We start from the raw sequence: 691 nt of genomic DNA on the forward strand, positions 1-691 counted from the left end.
TCATTTTCCCATTCACCCATAGAAAGAGTGGCTAAGCCTTGGAACAGTTCTGGAACCATCATCCCTGGAGTGTCCCAAAGGGCACACGGATGCGGTACTAGGGGACAGGGTTTAGTGGTGAATATGGTACTTGGTAATCTTGGAGGGATTTTTCAGCCTTAAGGATTCTGGGATTCATTCCTGATTCTGCTGCTGTTGGACACGTGCACCCCAGCCTTCCCTAATTAATATGCCTTTCCTAATTAGGCCCCTACGGACGTGCAGGACAGGACCTCGCTGTGCAGCGAGCCACAGCTTCGCTCTGTGAGGCAGAATCTCATTCCCCGTGTCTATGAACTCGGATTTCTCAGCTCCGCGATGGGCAGCGGCTCCCCCGGGAGCGGCCCCGGAGCGGCGGAGCTCTGTCCCGCCCTGGCGGCCACCCGCGCCACTGCAGCCGCACCGGCCAACCGGGGGCACCGGGACCCGCACGGAACCCTCACGGGGCCGCGCTCCGCCACTCCCCGGCCTGGGGGCGAGATCACGACGGCACAGGGGAGGCACCGGGACGAGGCGCCCCGAATGGGACTCGAACTCGTGGGCTTCCATCCCGCAGCCGCCCCATCCGGGACTCGAACCCGCGGCCCCTCCCGCCGCCGAACAGCAACACCGCCGGCTGCGCGCGCCGCCGTGACGTCATCGCGCGCCGCGC

Source organism: Agelaius phoeniceus, chromosome 21, assembly GCF_051311805.1.
Source record: "Agelaius phoeniceus isolate bAgePho1 chromosome 21, bAgePho1.hap1, whole genome shotgun sequence".
Classification (NCBI taxonomy): domain Eukaryota; kingdom Metazoa; phylum Chordata; class Aves; order Passeriformes; family Icteridae; genus Agelaius; species Agelaius phoeniceus.